Source organism: Carex rostrata, chromosome 3, assembly GCF_964058835.1.
Source record: "Carex rostrata chromosome 3, lpCarRost1.2, whole genome shotgun sequence".
Lineage (NCBI taxonomy): Eukaryota > Viridiplantae > Streptophyta > Magnoliopsida > Poales > Cyperaceae > Carex > Carex rostrata.
Window position 1 is genome coordinate 7,531,612 of NC_135920.1, and position 17,906 is coordinate 7,549,517.

General features: G+C 32.5%; 3 pseudogenes; all 3 read right to left on the bottom strand.

Annotated features, from left to right (window-relative positions):
- Nucleotides 1–1,187: 1,187 nt before the first annotated feature.
- LOC144551825 (zinc finger protein 36 pseudogene) lies at nucleotides 1,188–1,721 on the bottom strand (annotated as a pseudogene).
- A 3,075-nt stretch (nucleotides 1,722–4,796) lies between these two features.
- LOC144551826 (zinc finger protein 36 pseudogene) lies at nucleotides 4,797–5,475 on the bottom strand (annotated as a pseudogene).
- Nucleotides 5,476–7,745: 2,270 nt separating this feature from the next.
- Nucleotides 7,746–8,297, bottom strand: LOC144551827 (zinc finger protein 36 pseudogene; annotated as a pseudogene).
- Between the last annotated feature and the right edge of the window lie 9,609 nt (nucleotides 8,298–17,906).

Here is a 17,906-nt window from a genome sequence, read left to right on the forward strand (position 1 = left end):
TTTACAAAATACTCAAAATTTTGATTATTGTTGTGGAAAGAAGTAAGACCAGAGTATGGGTGTTCAAACGGTTCGATTTGTTTGGATTTTAACTGAATCGGAAAATTTCGGTTTAAATAGATCGGTTCGGTTTAGATTTCTCAAAACCGACTAAATCGAACCGACCGATTTTTATTAGTTCAACTCTAATTTTATTGGTATTATAATGATTTCATTAAACCAAACCGGACCGAATCAAACCGAACTTCAATTATTGTGTGTAACAATGTATTCTTTTCGTTAATAATAATATCAATAGGTTTATTTCGGTTTGAACCGAACAAACCAAAATTTATTTCGATTTGTTCGGTTCAGTTCTTAATCGGTTGATAGGTTTAATCAGTTCGGTTCGGTTCTATTTTTGAAAACCGAAAAAAAAATTGGTTTGATTATTTTACTTCAGTTTGAACCGAACCGACCGTTTGAACACCCCAGACCAGAGATCAGAGAAGAGGGAAAAAGAGGAAATGTACGAACTCGGATATATTCAATATTGGAGATTTTTTTGGGCAACACATCTTTCACCTTGCACGGAATCAGGGGCGGTTTTATGGACATTAGACTAAATTCGGTCCGATATCAGCTCAGAGATGTTCGATCCGCATTAAGATTTACGTGAACAACTTAAATTGTACAATTGAACGGTTCTTACAAGGCATTTCCAACTCGCTTTTACCAAGTCGGGAAGGCGTTCTGATCATACCGGCTAGTACGCCTCATTGGTTGCATATATTAATCAGTTATCTGTTCATGGAGAAAAATGAAACAAGGATTCTAAGCTGATTCATTTGAAAAGATTTTTCAATCAGGCTTATCATTAAACTGCTAGTTCGATTCAACTTAATATTTAAACTTGTTAACGAAATGGGTTATACTTCGTACTTGTTATTATGAACACATACCATTAGAAATTTTAACCAATTCGCATTAGTTACCCGACAAAGGACCTCTAACAAGGAATTCTCTTTTACAAGAAAAATTAAAGAATTTTGAAATTTATCAAAGACTTAGAGCTGTAAAGCCTACCTGATCTAACTAAAAACCAAAGACAAATCGCATCCACTCCCAATCAGGGAGGAAATAAATCAAAGAATCACAAAAAAAATGACAAAGAGATCATAAACATAGATACAAAAGCTTGAGTTCAATCAGATGAGCCGTCGCTTCTTAACGGGCAACGGGCTCATAACTTCTTCCTCTTCGCCCCATCCTCCTCTCGGTGGCATGTTCAAATCAAAATCTCTAACACAAGTCATCAAAGTTGAAGCCGATCCAGATCCTGATACCGACACCGACGACTCTTCCAAGTAGTGACATCGCTTGTGACCACCAAGTGCTTGTCCAGACGCAAAACTCTTGTGACACACATCACACCTATGAGCTCCTTTACCACCATCTGAGCCCGTATTTTCATTACCAGGTGCTGTTTTGATTGTTTCAGTTTGGCCAGGATGCATTGGTCGGCGGTGACTTGATTTGTGACCACCTAGAGCTTGGTAAGAAGAGAAACCTTTTCCACAAATGGAGCATTTGAAATTGAGTTTGGATGATATGTTTTTGTGATCATTTGGTGTATATAGACCATGTTTTTGGCTTCGGTTGAGAAGAAGAAGGCAGAGAGAGAGATAATCTTCTTGGGTCATGGTTTGAGGTGGGGCTGAGAGAATTTCTAGAGAAACCATTTTAGTGGAAACGAAGAGCTTGATATATGTTTTTTTTTTTTAAGATGAGATTGTAAGAGATGAAATTAATGTTGGAACTTGTAATATTAACGGGATGATTTGAGGTACTTATAGAGGAGTAGAACCGATAGCGAAAGTGACCAGGTAGTTTCCTTTTTTTGACAATGTGAGTAGCAGTTTCCTTGGTCGAACAAGTAGTCAAAGGAAAGTTTTCCTTTTTCGTTATAATAATCCCGTGGGTACGTAGTCAAAGGTGTTGGCTTGGGAAACAAATCTGTCTGTGATTCTTGATAAACACAGGACCTGCTTTTCCAAATCTATCCATTAATTTGTTTTGAGATTTATGTATATAAAATAACAGATTTTGAGATTTGTACATTTAAAAAAATAGAGCTTTGTAATTATAATTTCTTATCAATCAAAATGTCGGCTATGTCGACCTTCAAAAAAAAAAAAAAAAATAGAGGAGTGGATTTGGAAAAGCAGGGCTTGTGATTCTTTTGAGAATTGCAGCAGATTTATTTCCGTTGGGTTGTGATGGGAGATCGAGAACTCAGGAAACGATTCTGCTGAAATTCTCGCCTATGAATATTGTTTATGAAATCTCTGCTTTTTCGAATTTAGCTGTTAGACTGTTTCGAGATGTGTGCACAAAAAATCTAGCTGTTTTGAGATGTGTGCAGAAGAAAATTGAACGGCTAGATTCAGAATTTCAGAGATTTCAAAAATACTATTCACGAATTAGGAATTGCAGCAGATTTCAATTCGAAAGAAGGGGAAATGGTTAATTCATACGCTAAAAGAAAAAATCGCTTTGCGGCCTGCCTACTTGGTTAGTTGCTGAGTGGGATTTTGATTAAAATAAAGCAACTAACAGATAAATTTCAAGAAAAGAGTCTGTATCTACTTATTCTCTTGAAAGATAACAATTAGGAATTCCACAGTAGAGTCACTATTTAATTACGTTCTTCACGTAATAATTTATTAAATAATTGTAACACACATCTAAACTTCTATATATTTATAGGAGTAGAACTAGGGTGTTCTTAAGTTCACCAAGTTCATTGTGAACTCAAGTCTAAAGCTCATCGGATTGATTTCAAACAACAAATTTGAACCGTTGAAACCCGTCTACCTTACGAGTGATGCGTCTACCTGCAAAAATTTTAAATTTTAAAACTAATTTTATATAGATTCAAGTGGTAAAAAAAATGAATGCATTAAAATTAATTTATTAACCTTCTAATTTTAACTGCTTGACTTTATACTAAATTAATTAGAAAGTTTAAAATTTTTACATATGGACGCATCACTCATAAGGTATGTGGATTTCAACAGTACAGATTTGTTGTTTGAAGACGATTCGATGGGTTTTAGACTTGAGTTCACTAAAAACATCATAGTTCTACTCTATTATTTATAGTATACTTTTCATATATTCCTTGTGATTAAAATTTAAACAAAATAGTATTAATTTTTTCATAACAGTCCTTCGTGAACTCATATGCTAATCATACTTGTAAACTTCAACACATCTTAATCCACAGACCACATGCAGTGTCTATTGTACCTACCAGTGTTGTAAATAATAATATGCGCTTGTCGAATGGACATGGTACCATCAAATAATTAGTTGGAAATAATCGATCATAATCAGAAATAATCGGTGATTAGTTCGAAAAATTTGTGGCGGTTTGATCACCACCAACGACTAATCATCCGATTACTCCCGATTAAACAACCATTTTTTACAACACTAGTACAACAAATATCCAAATTATTTCTTAATACTCCGTTTTATTTCTTAATATACTTCAGTTTATTATAAATCAATTGCTTTAAATAAAAAAATTAATATATTTCGGTTAACCGAACCGATGAACACCTCTAAGCGTATACATCTTAATGCATATTGGATAGTTATTAAACCCATTAAATCAAATTAGATCTGATGGACGTCGGATCTACTTTGAATTCTAAAAAATAATGCATTTTGATAGATGTGAATCGTTATGTTGTTTCAGACATATTTATAATTTTAGTGAATTGGGGTCACATTTATTATTCATATATCACCGAACTGCCAAATAACATCCAGCATATGTTATTTACAAGCTCATAAATTTATTATTTCGAAGATCAAAGAGATAAATCAGATATTACACACATAATTCTTCTAACATGCATTTATACCGTGTTGCGTGTTTTTTCTATGTTTTTAATTATTGCCAAATTTATTATTTAAATATCTCCAAAAATACTAAATAGCTTTCTCAATATAATAGGCTTATAATTTGTTTTTTTTTAGAAATCAAAGTGATCCATCAGAAATTAAATAAATTACGTATATAATTCTTTGAAAACACATTTACAACGTATTGTGCATTTCTTGATGTTTTTAGTGAACTATGGTCACATTTATGGATCCGTATTCTTAGTACTCTAATACTGTATGCAATCTCGATCTGCGATTGTTTTTTGGGTCAGAGGTGGAATGCAGGAGGTATTAAGATTTGTGTCAAGTTTATTAAAATTTGTGCACATTAAAACGGATATTTTATAGTACGATCGTACAATATCCTCAATCTATGAGTATGTAGAGGATCCGAGTTCCACATTTATGATTAACATATCACCAAACAACTCAATAAAATGCAATATATAAAGTCAGTAACCTTCAAAAATAAAATAAAATGCAATATATATATCCTCTACATTCTCATACATTTATTTTCTCAGAAATCATTGAGATACATCAGAAATTAGGCATATAGTTTTTCTAAAATGCATTTAGAGTAAATTGTGTGTGTTTGTTATAATATTTTTAATGAATTATGATCACAGAGATACATCATAATTACGCATATAATTTAAAACTGAGCCAATTGGGAAGTCTTTCTATCAGCTTTATAACTTAAGCTGCTTGCTCGATTCAACTTCAAGATTCAAACTTGTTAACGAAATATATTCAACCCAATGAATATGAAATATAACAAATTCCATTATAGTACCCGACAAGTGGCCCTCTAACAAATAATTCTCTTTTACAAAATAAGTGATTTTTTTTTTAAATTATCAAAGACCTTGTGAGTTGTATAACCTGCGTTTCCTAACTAAAAACAAACGAACAATCGCAATCCACTCCCAATCCAGGAGGAAATAAATCAAAGAATCACTAATTTATAATAAAAAAACAAAGAGATAAACATAAATACAAAAACTTGATCAGTTCAAACTTCAAAGAGATGAGACGTCGCTTCTTAACGGGCAACGGGCTAACAACTTCCTCCTCTTCCCCCCATCCTCCTCTCGGTGGCATGTTCAGATCAAAATCTCTAACAGTACAAGTCGTCAGAGTTGAAGCTGATCCAGATCCTGATGCCGACACTAACGCCGACGACCCTTCCCAGTAATGACATCGCTTGTGACCGCCAAGTGCCTGTCCAGTTGCAAAACTCTTGTGACACACATTGCACCTATGAGCTCCTTTACCACCCCATGGGCCTGTATTTTCATTCAAGTTATCAGGTACTATTTTGAATGTTTCAATTTGGCCAGGATGAATTGGTCGGCGGTGACTTGACTTGTGACCACCTAGAGCTTGGTAGGAAGAGAAACCTTTTCCACAAATGGAGCATTTGAATTTAAGTTTGGATGATGTGTTTTGGTAATCATCTGTTGCAATATTTTGGCCATGTTTTTGGCTTCTGTTAAGAAGTACAAGGAAAAGTGAGAGACAGTCTTCTTGGGTCATGGTGTGAGAACCATTTTAATGAAGAGACTAAGAGTTTGATGCTTCGATTATATTTGAAGGTGGAATGATAAGAGATGATATGTTGGTATTGATGAGATGATATTATTAGAATTGATGTACTTATAGAGGAGCAGAACCGACGAGGAAAGTGAGAAGTTGTTGCCTTGATGGAACAAGTAGTCAAAGGAATTTTTCATTTTATCCCGTAGGTAGTCAAAGGCGTTGGCTTGTGATGGGATCAAACGAATTCACATCCTCTCAGGTTACCGGATTAAGTACAATTGAATCGAATGATTCAAAATTGTCCTTTTTAACTCGGCACGAATCTCAAAGCACAAATAAAACTGCCCCCTCTATCATCTCTAGCAAGGACCGGCTGAGAGTAAATCTGAACCGTCCGTTTCAATTGTGTTGGGTCAGGTACCTGAGAGTAAATCTGGACCGTCCATTTCAATTAGGTCGACGAATGGTAAATTTACCTGGCCAGTGTGCCAAAAGAAAAAAAAATCGCTTTGTTGCGGCTTGCCCACTTGTAATTTTTGTACTTGAGCTGTTGGGATTTTGTTTAAACTAAATCAAGCAACTAAAAGATAAATTTCGAGAAATGAGTCTCTATATATCTTACTCTCTTCAAAGACCACAGATATGTTCAATATATCAAACTAATGCTAAGACATTAGTTTTTTCTCAAAAAAAATGACCACATATAAATTCGGAAATGCAGTGATAATTTAGTTACGTTACTGACGTAATAATTATTAAATAATTAATTGTAACACACACTTAAACCTTAATATTTCTGGTATATTTTAATATATTTCTTGTGATTAAAATTTAAACAAACAAAAATTCCATAACAATCCTTCGTGAACTCATCTCCTAATCATACATAGAAACTTTTCATACATCATATAATCCACATTGCAGTCTATTGTACCGACACACATACACACACATATATAGGGATTGTTCCTGAAATCCCGTACAATTAAATAGTTTTTCAATTTTTAAAGTCCAAAAAGTCGATCCAAACAGTTTGATGTAATCTCTATATTAAAATGTGCTTGGAGACTAAATTTTACATTTTTTTTGAATATTTTAACTATTTATTAAGTTACTTTGAAAATCGCTGATCCAATGGTCTAGTCTGATTTTATTATTTTGTTAAGTCACCATTGGATCATTGATTTTCAAATTGGCTTAATAAATAGTAAAAAAATTTCAAAAAAAATGTAATATTTGGTCTTCAAGTACAATTTAATATAGAGATCACATCTATGTTTGGATCGACTTTTTGGACTTTAAAAATTGAAAAACGATTTAATTGCACTGGACCTCATAAACAATCGATTTGATACTTGCTTATTGTACCAATACATATTTCTATATATTTTTAATACATAATTGTTGACAACTGTCACATGATTTAATTTGGACAAAATTAAACACACGCATTTTTATATATGTCAATCGTTATCTTGATTTTTTTGAAACTAGTTTATATTTGACCTTTCATACTCAATATTTACGATTCAGATATCAACAAATTAAACTGCCAAATAGCATCCAGTATATGTCATAATGTCATCTACAAGCCCGTAAAATTTATTATTTCGAGAATCAAAGGGATAAATTAGAAATTACGTATATATAATTCTTCTAATTAAAGTGGATTTACACTGTATTGTGTGTGTTTGTTGATGCTTTTCATGAAGTCTTGTCACATTTATGATTTAAATATCTTCAAAACTGTTAAATAACTTTCAATATAATAGGCTTATAGATTTATTTTTTCAGAAATTACGCATATAATTCTCCAAAAATACATTTACAGCACATTGTGCGTTTGTTGATATTTTTAATTAGTGAACTATGATCACATTTATGATTAAAATATCACAATTATAATACATCATAAATTAAGCATATAATTCTAAGCTGAGCCATTTGAAAAGTCTTTCTGGCAAGCTGCTTGTTCGATTCAACTTAAGATTCAAACTTGTTAACGAAATGAATTCAACCAATGAATATGAAATATAACAAATTCGCATTAGTACCCAACAAAGGGCCTCTAACTAGGAATTTCTTTTACAAGAAAAATGAAAATTATCAAAGAACTTGAGAACTGTATAGCCTACGTACCTTGTCCAACTACAAACTAAAGAACAATCGCAATATATCCACTCCCACTCCAGGAGGAACTAAATCAAAGAATCGCTAATCAAAAAAAGAAAGAGATAAACATAAATACAAAAATTTGGTTAGTTCAATCAGATGAGCCGTCGCTTCTTAATAGGCAACGGGCTCACAACTTCCTCCTCTTCACCCCATCCTCCTCTCGGTGGCATGTTCAGATCAAAATCTCTAACAGTACAAGTCGTCAGAGTTGAAGCTGATCCAGATCCTGATGCCGACACCGACGCCGATGACCCTTCCCAGTAATGGCATCGCTTGTGACCGCCAAGTGCCTGTCCAGTTGCAAAACTCTTGTGACACACATTGCACCTATGAGCTCCTTTACCACCACCTGAGCCTGTATTTTCATTCAAGTTATCATGTGCTATTTTGAATGTTTCAATTTGGCCAGGATGCATTGGTCGGCGGTGACTTGACTTGTGGCCACCTAGAGCTTGGTAAGAAGAGAAACCTTTTCCACAAATAGAACATTTAAAATGTAGTTTGGACGGTATGTTTTGGTAATCATTTGTTGTAATATTTTGGCCATGTTTTTGGCTTCGATTGAGAAGTAGAAGGCAAAGAGAGAGATAGTTTTCTTGGGTCATAGTGTGAGGTGGGGCAGAGAAAATTTCTTGAGAAACCATTTTAATGGAGAGACTCAGAGTTTGATGCTGTATTAATTTATGAAGATGGATTGGTAGGAGATGATATGTAGGAATATATGAGATGATATTATTAGAATTGATCGATGTACTTATAGAGGTGTAGAAAGTAGAAACGATAGGGAAAGTGAGAAGTTGTTGCCTTGGTGGAACAAGTAGTCAAAGGAATTTTTTCCAATTTTGGTTCTAATAATCCCTTAGGTAGTCAAAGGTGTTGGCCTCTCACCTCTGAGTTCTGATGGTAGATTTATTGAATGATTAATTAGTTGCTTGGCCAGTATGCCAAAAGAAAAAAAAAAATCGCTTTGCTGCTTTCCCACTTGTAATTTTTGTACTTGAGCTGACTGGGATTTTTATTAAAATAAAGCAACTTGCAGATAAATGTGGAGAAATGAGTCTGTATACTGTATATATCTACTCTCTTCGAAGATCACAATTTGGTATTCCACTATTAATACAGTCACTTTCTGGTTACGTTCCTCACCTAATAATTTATTATATAATTGTAGCACATGTTTAAACTTTTATGTATTATATCTTAATATTTATTTTGTGAGACTATTGATAACCATTCTCTATGAACTCACCTCTTATAATCCGTATAAAATTTTCGTATATCTTCTAATGCACATTATTAATTGAGCAATGGTGAGTTTGTGAAGTTAGAAATTTATTTTACTTCATGTTCATATTTTCTATTTTAAAAAGTTCAAAAAGTCGTTTTAAACTGCTCAATATGATCTACATTTCAAACTAGGAGACCAAATTTTACTTTTTTATTTTATTTTAATACTATTTATTTAGAATTTTTTTTAAATCACTGTTTTTTGATGTTCCATAATTCATCCAAAAACAAAAAATTTCTATTAAAAAACTGTAAAAAAAAAAATCTAAAAAATGTAAAATTTCATCTCCAAACACATTTTAATATGAAAATTACATTAAGCAGTTCAAAATAATTGTTTAATCTTTAAAAAAAAAATATAAACATAAAGTAAAACAAAAATCTTACTTCATTCAACTCCCCATAACCTAACAAGAATAGTACTTACTTGAACCTCACAAGACAAGGGAAGTCGCCTTCTATTCGGGCACATACATACACACACACATGCACATATTTCATTGAAGATATAACTACCAATAACTGTTACGTGATCTTGACCAAGTCAAGCTGATTTTGATAGCTGTCAACAATTATCTTAAAATTTTCAGATTTATTTTCCAAATATTCTAAAATGCGTACTTAAATATTGCCCCAATACATATTTGACTATTGCACAATATGCACACTAATTATTCAGTTATTCGCATCACAAATACTCAGTTAGATCAATTATTAAAAAAAAAAAAAAAATTACCGTATAAAATTTAATAGTTATTAATTTAAACGTATACTATGATAAGTATACATAAAAGTTTAAATGCGCACTAAAATTATTCTTCAAAAACAAATTATGCTCTTAAATAACAATTATAATTGTATAAGTACTAATAAGAAAAATATAAGTGTTAAATTATAGCTAAGTGTTTTATAGAAAAAATATATTTTTTTAGAAATAGTATAATAATGTTAAAAATACATTGTCTAATATAAAAATACACAGTCAAATAATTGAATTTCGGTTGAATATAAAACATTAACTTAGTATTACAAATAATAATAATTTTTTTAAAGGAATAATATATCTGCTAAAAAAAAAAAATCTAGTTATCAATTTATATATTTTGTGATAAATATAAAATAGAGACTTACGAAATTAACTGCTCTCCGACAAAGTAGCGTAAACAGATAGCGGCGGCCTATCATATTTTTTTTTGATTTAAAACCCGTAGGCATGCGGCCTATCATATTGCACCAAAAGAAAAAGGCATAACACCACGAGCTAATTGGCCAAATTCCCAGGTCTAATCGTTGAAACGGACAGAAAGAAAATGAAACACACGTGGAAATAGGAAAATAATGTAGGTATTAATTTGATGAACTTTGACTTGGAAACCTGACTGATTTATGCGGCGATTGCCAAGGCTTATCCGGCTTAGCTCGGTTAATTTTTTATCTGAACCTAATTGAAAATTTGAAACAGAAACAGTCAATTTGCACATTGTCCAATCATGACAACTTATAAAATATTAATTGGAGCATTAACATTTATTTTTAGTTGGATGTTAGGACTGCTTATGAGTTGAGTTGAGGACAATTTAGATTCAACTCGCGAACTTATGAGCCGAGTTGCTAATTTAATTTCAAGTCAGAAACTCTAATTTAGAAGCAACTCGAGTTGAAGTGAGTCGACTCGTGACTCATAACATAGTACATAGTAAAATAATCTAATTTAATTATAACAAAAAAAATATTACATAGTTTATCAAAATAATATACGATTAAAGACAGTACATAATGAGACAATGGTGCCATTACATAATTAAAAATTACGAAAACACTATTTACCAAAGAGATAAAGTCTAACAAATCAATACAAAGTCTAATCAATTAACAAAACAAAAGAAATAATACATAGTTCATCAAAATTATCAAATATTACAAAGTCTAACAAAACAATAGATTGTGGGAAAAATTAGGAATATATGGGTTAGGATTTGGTGTGAGTCAAACCGAGTTGTTTCTGAACTGAGTTGGGGATAACTTTGATTCGACTCATAAATCAACGAAGTCAGTAAACTCGAGTCAGTTTCAACTCAAGTTATTAGCGAGTTGAATCCGAATTGATTCCGAACCAAGTGTCGAGTCGTGAGCTTTTTGTGCACCCCTAGTTGTGAGGAAATTAGTATGATAAAGGTAGCAAGAAAATTAGGGTAAAATATAATTTTATGATCATTTAAACATCAACATATATTTATAATATTTGTACGAAATTATAGTAAAATGTACATTTTTAAAGTTTTTTAGGCTACGATTAAATAAACCAGATTCCACATCTATTGCGTAATTCTCCGTTACGATTAAGAAAAAAGAAGAATAAATTGCCCCCACAATTTATGTAAGAATTTCTGAATTGGGTGTAAGTGTAGAAGCATTATTGAAATCAATTACTCTAATTATTATCTTGTATATGAAAGGATTATAATTGTTCTACGTCATTTTACAATAGTAGAAATTGTGAAGATATTATAAACTTCCATCATTTTGAATTAAAAAATACTAATTATTATCTTGTATAATGAAAAGATTATAATTGTTCTACGTTATTTTACAATAGTAGAAATTGTGAAGATATTATAAACCTATATCATTTTGAATATAGAAAAAAAATACTAAATTGGTCTTTTCGTAAAATCCAAATATATTAGTACAAATTCCAAAATTATCAAACTAAGTATTAAATATTTCAAATTTAATTTTTAAGTACTTCAAAACGTGAATTATGACGTTATGAAACTTTGTATTGTTAGTTTTTTAAGTATTGAATTGTTTTTTTATAACTTACAAAATACTAATATATATTTTGTATTTCATCAATGAAAATATGTAACTAAACAAAATTTTAAATTAATGTTAGGAACTTAGAATTACTGAATTATGATTCAAATATTAAGGATTTGAAAATTTAAAAATATCACCTTTTTGTTTGAATTTTAGTTAATGTTAATAATTTAGATTTAGCAAACCTCCATTTTTTTGGGGGGGGGGGGGGGGGGGGGGGGGGGGGGGGGGCAAAGAGAAACTTCGGCGAACCTGTCACATCCTTTTCATTTTTATTTGCCAATACAAGTTATGTGCAAATAATCAGAATGCATGTATACACGTGCTTGAAATTTAGCGCCGTCGTGCTTATTTTTTTACGTGCTTCTTTTATGAAAATCCGTTGCGGTCTTCTTTTCATTTTATCAGGACTTGGGACTTGAATAATTGAATTCCCAATAATAAATCAATTTAATAATCTTAGTATGGGATCTGAAAGAAACATATGGGGACTGTCTGTCTGCTTTGCATGAGCACCAAGCCAATCAATGATAGCCACGCGTACTTCCAAAATTCTTCAAAGCTATCCGACTATTTGGAGATTTTTTTTTTATAAACCATAACTAGAAAAAAGATTTTCATGAAATCAACATGATTACTTTTTTTTTAAAAATTATAAAAATCGAAATGTCATTTGGATACTTTTTTTTTGGATCGAAATGCTATTTCGGTCTCATCCGTTTTCATAGATTTCGAGAACAAAAATAAGTTAAAAAATTATAAAAATACTTGGGATCGAATTTCTATTTTGGTCAAAAAAAAAAATCAAGACCGAAATGACATTTTGATTCTTATGATTTTTGTAAAAATAAAAAGAGTAATCATGTTAGTTTCATAAAATTTATTTTTTAAATTATGGTTTATAAAAAAATTCCTATTTAGATGTCGTTTTCTCTGCGTGCATCTTTCAAATAAATGGAGGTGTCTTGTACCGTGGACAGTCTTCCTGGTTTGTATTTTTTTTTCTTATTAAAGGACAAAGAATAGGGAAGAATTCTCTTTTTCTTTACACGACAGAGAATATAGGGTATAAATCACATACAGTGATTTTTTTTTCTTATTAAAGGACAAAGAATAGGGAAGAATTCTCTTTTTCTTTGCACGACAGAGAATATAGGGTATAAATCACATACGGTGATTTTTTTTTTGGACGTGGAAACTTTCGAATTCGAAGGCTGAGTAACAATATATTGGATAATACGTGTAATATTTTTATTTTCAACAATTTAAATGAACTAAATAGTCTAAATTCAAATAAATAGTTTTGAAGTTTGTAACATTTTATAATTTTGCAAATTTTACAAGTTCGTATTATACAGAAAAAATACGAATTTAATTTGTTTGCTTGGAAACGTTATTTAGTGTAAGAAACAAAGTATATTCAAATTATATGAATCACAAATATTAGGCATCGCCCGAATAATTATAATATTATAAACTTATTATTACAATGGTCAGAGGAGGTGATTGAAAATTCAATTTAAACACCACACGCAGTTCTTTAAGTTCAAATCTGTATGCAGATTCAATAATACACTTCAAATTTAAAAATTCAGAAATATATTGATAACAAAATCATAAATATATGTAAAATTTTATTAGAGAATCGAACTAGTATTACTAGTCCTCTCCTAGTCTGTAGTTGGGTAAAGAGCCCAGTAAGAATAACTAGGCCCGGAAGCCTCTGTTGATATTTCATTTGCAACCTAATTATTGTCAAAATTTATTTTTGGATCGTCATCAGCCAAGAGGCCTCTGTTTGCAAATAACAAGATATGCTTTGTTAAGCCCGCTGGATGACAACTGTGATCTAAATAGAGTTGTGAACTAACTGAACTAGGCTGGTTTTCAATTAACAACTGTAGATCATTGTTTTGCTATGATGTCATACTTCAATGATATTCTAAATATATGTTGTGATTTTTTTATTGTTATTCATGAAATGAGGTTAGAGCTGATTAAAAGTTTGTACAGGAAATTAATCTATCAGCATCAGTTCTTCTAGGCAAATGATTCATATTTTTTTCTAAGAAAAGTTATTTTCAGGCCCTATATTTGCATCAAATGTGATACAATTTGTTTGAATTGGAGTGAATCAAATATTTTGAATGTATTTAATTTATATTGTGCAATTAATTAACTGTTTGGTTTTCTTTTATTTTTTAGACTCATTTGGATTGAGAAACATATTAAAACTCCTATTAAGATACTTAAGTGGTATAAATTATGAATTAGCAGAAATCAGAATATGTGCACAATATAACTAATCTTTCAAGTATACTTGTAGATATTTGCGATTGTTCGACACATGTATTGAGCAACAAAATAACAAAAAAAATATGCATGTGTAATGAAGGAATGAACCACACAAAACCTATTATAAAGCTCCTATGGGAGTACGCAACATTTTGTAAAGAATAATTATATTCATTCACACACTTCTATCTCTCATTTATCTCCATAGCTACAATTTAGAAATGGTGTATTATGGTTCCAACTGAGTATTTAATCACTTCTAAAATTAGAGTGTCCCCGTTAAATAAGGAATGTGATAATTATTTAAAGGTTGTATTACGGTCCCCACTAACTATTTATCCATACAAAAAAAATATTTATCACGATAAACATATACAAGGTGATTATTCAAGTATTTTTTACATAGGTATAAATATTTGATATTAATACTTCCATATGTCAGTCAGTGTCATATGTAAAAAAATACTTTCAAGTATAGGTATAAATAATTTCACAACGAGGTAAAAATATTTGTGCAACAATGAGCTCAAAAGTATGTCATTATGGATCTCATTTGAAAAGAAAAATTACGTAGAAGACGTTCATGATTTTAGATTCGTAAAATTCCTTATAGATTGTCAGAAATGTGGACGAGATTGAATGAAGAAAAAAACCCACCTCTAAAAACGTGTATGACCCCCCCCCCCCCCCCCCCCCCCATGTAATTTGAGATTTGATTGGAGAGAATTATTTATGTAAAAATTATTCACCTTATAAGTATAAATACTTACATTCTTGGGTATAAATACTTATGTATATGGAGATTAATACTTTAGAAAAAAAAATCAGTGTTGAAACTTTTGTTGTACCCAAGGTAGTTATTGAAGTTAAGTGCGGGAATAAATGGGGGTTAGAGGTGCGAGGACAATTATCATGATAATTTTGTAAATCTTGTATATAAATTTGTTGGCATGAACTTTGATCTACTAGCAACACAAATAAAAAAATATTATCGTGTAGTTAATAATATTTAAAATATATCTATATTATAAAGTAAGGATAAACAAACATAAATAAGATGGAGAGAATGTAAAGAATGACTATCTCTTATTTATATATTTCTCATATGTACAATACAATATTACAATACCTCTATTTATAGGTCACCAATTGTAAATGAAAAGCCATTACAATAATAAATAAGGAAATGAATTCTAAATACTAGTGGGATTAATATTGAGAGTTACAATATGGATGGGCCATCCATTATATTCATATACCCCCCTGGATGTCTATTACATAAGAGCATGCCTCATTAAAATCTTACTAGCTAAAACCATATGGGATAAAAATCTAGTAAAGAAAAAATTGTACATTATTCTTTTAATGCGTATTAACTCCTCTCTATGAAAAGATCTTTAAGTCGGCAAACTCCAATATTATAAACTAGCTTTTCGAATATTGTAGTAGGGAGCGCCTTAGTGAATAAATGATATCTCGCAAACTTATCTATAACCCGACCCGTATTTTGTACCAAAACCTGTGTTAAAACCATTAAATCGGTCGTATTTCATTGAAATATCTATAAAATGTGGTACTGCTACAAGTGTGTTCTTATTTTGCAGGAATCAGGCGAAATTGAGGAAGAATCTGGAATTGAGAAGTTTTTACATGGCCCGTGTACCATCTTGCGCGGCCCATGTCAACCTCAACGGCTCAACCTGACCACTGACACGATCGCTGACTCAACCACAGAAGGAACACAGGCACATGGCCTGTGTAACATTTCACACGGGCCGTGTCAAGCATTTCCGGAAACATATCCATAATTTGGAAATAAGGCTAATTGAAGGAAGGTCAGCCAAAAAAGCTTATAAGTGAGATTTCTTGCACCAGAGAGATCATTCTAGAGCAGAGATGTTACGTTACAAAATTTTTACAATTAAATTCAAATGAATTAAAAGAAAGAATCAAGTTAATTGTGCTAACAAAATGGAAGTTAAAACCTTAATTAAGGTTCCTCTAATTAAGTAAGTTAAGTGTGAATCGAAACCGCGTCGAAATTTTGAGAATTTGAGACTTTATAGGCTCAGTGCGTCCGCACTGGTGGTGACTGCGGGTGACTGACCCGCACTGACTTCTGTTTTCCTTAAATTGCCTTTGAAATTTCTGTGAGTGCGGGTGAGGCCACCCGCACTGCGGGTGGGTGCGGCCGCACTCATGATTTTCTGTGTTGAACTGAAATTAGCTAAGTACTGAGTGCGGGTGGGTGCGTCCGCACTCATGAATTTCTGTGTTTATCTGAAAATCAACTAAGTCCTGAGTGCGGGTGGCCGACCCGCACTGGAGTCTCAGTGCGTCCGCACTAGGCTCGGACTTTTTTTGAAATTCTGTCGAAAATTTACTAAGTTCTGACTGCGGGTGATTCCTGTGTTAAAATTCATTTATGAAAACTGACTAAGTGCTGAGTGCGGGTGAAGTGACCCGCACTGCGGGTGGAGGACCCGCACCGACACCAATTTTTGCACTGGAAAGTGCTGGAAGGACCTACAAACTGCTGAGTGCGTCCGCACTCAGGTCCAGTGCGGGTGAGTGATCCACACTGGATGAATCTGAGGGTTTATTTGCATAAATCCTTTGCTCTCTCTCTCTCTCCCACTTCATTTCTTTCCCCATTTTCAAGTGTTTTTCACCCGAGAGAGAGAAAAAGAGCGAGAGAGTTTCCCGTTCCTCTCAAACCCCTGATTGTTACGAGAAATCGAAACTGGAACCGAGTAAGCGCCCGTGAATCTCTCCCAACTCCCTGATTCAGTATTCTTTTCTCTCATTTTCTCTTGCTAAACCTCGAATTTTCTCGATTTCTCAGATTCTCATTTTAAACTCGAGATTTGTGTTCGAATTGCTCGAGGATTAGTTCCTCTACACTCCTTGCTTGTTTATTTGTCAATCTTTTTCCCGATTTCTTCCGATTTGTTGATTTTGGATTTCTAGGGTTTCGTGCCAAAATTGAAACTGGGCATAATCGTGAATTGATATGCTTAATCCAACTGATTAGACTTATAATCGGTAAGGTTACCTTTTGATCTTGAATTTTTAGAACGTTTAACGGTTAATTTGAGGTTTTGACCAAATTAGGGTTTAACCAATCGGTAAATTGAATTGACCCGAGAACCAAAGTAGGGAAATAGTGAATGAATGGTTACATAATTGGAACTGTGTAGGGTTTGGAGGACCCAGAAGTAAATGTTGTGAATTCTAAAGGTTTTGAGTAAGAAATAAGGAATCGAATGAATTGGTACCAAATGATAAGAGGTTAATTAAGGGTAAGCCTAATATAACTCAAGTAAACATCCCAATCGTGAACCAATGCTAAACCAGTATATATGTAAAATAGGTGTAGGGTCGGTCGAGCAAGAATTAGCGAGACAGTTCGAGACGTCCGATCCTTAAATTAAGCGGTACGCTCGTCGTATTCAGGTGCAGGATTCTTGGAATTAAACTGTGTTTTCGTTTGTCATGTTGAATATCATTGATTGCATCATTGAATTGTGTATAGCATTTGCATAGCCCAATCAAATTAAACTCGAATTGATGTGACTTGAGTGATTTGCATGCTGGTATGGTTGTAGGTTGTGTCGATCTATTATGATCTGATTTGATTGAAAGTCACCACGATTTGATTTGATATGTATGTGAATGGATTTACGAAGGTAAGCACTTAGATCCAATGAATTTGCCAAGTCGGGCTGTATGCTGACTTGGATTCCCAGGATCCTAAATGGCCTTAGGTGAACGGCCCTCGATGTTCCCAGTACCGGTTGGGACGAGGGAGGGTGATTATGTTATGAGATGTAATTGGAAATCGTGGGTGA